An 860-nucleotide genomic window follows, 5' to 3' on the forward strand; every position below is an offset into this window, starting at 1 on the left:
AAAGTTCAACTGCCTGCTGAAAATCGCCGGAAATATGTTGAACTGCTGATGATCGAGGCTGAGGGCGGTCGTCGGCAACGATGAACCGCCGCCACCACCGCCGCCGACGGAGGTGCCCCCGACGGAACCGACGCCGCCTGCACCGGGACCCCCGGTACCTCCAGACAGGTCGTTAGCCAGGGTGATGCCGGGTTGACCTTGTTGAGGTCTCTCGAACCGGATGATCCTCACGTTCTTTCACCACCTACCAGGACATCATCCGATGCTCCTCTTCAGAGGAACCGATCTTTCTTTTTTTTTTTTTTTTTTTGATTTATTCTTTCTTGTTTCTTCTTGTTTGAATTTCGATTTGTATCCGAGGATTTCTGTGGTTTCTGCAGCGATCGATGGAAAGAGAAGTGATCTTCAAAATTTTAATTGGATTGGATTTCCTGTGATTTTTGATCGATGGAAATTTTTTTCAAATTTCAAATCCTTCCTGATTTTATCAGATCTCCATCAGAATTTTTTTGGTTTTTTTTTTTAATGGAGAAAGAAGTATTTTAAATTTCGAAAAGTTTCTGATTTTTCTAAATCTTGTGTATCAGATTTTGGATCGAATACGTTAGAGTATAATATAGAGGGATGAAAGAATTTTCGAATCTTCTTGCTTATCGATGTTTTCCTTCTTTATTTATTTATTTATTTTTTTGATTTTATATTGTGAAAAATTCTTTCTGGAACGATTATTATTCCTCCAGGTATTTGATTTTCTCGAATTAAATCAGTGAATCAGATGTCTCGATTAATATTTAATGCAGTTGCAGTGTTCAACTATTTCGTTTTTAGTTCTTCGATTCGATTAGATATTCGAATTTATT

This window comes from Apis dorsata, unplaced genomic scaffold (genome assembly GCF_000469605.1).
Source record: "Apis dorsata unplaced genomic scaffold, Apis dorsata 1.3 scaffold_660, whole genome shotgun sequence".
Lineage (NCBI taxonomy): Eukaryota > Metazoa > Arthropoda > Insecta > Hymenoptera > Apidae > Apis > Apis dorsata.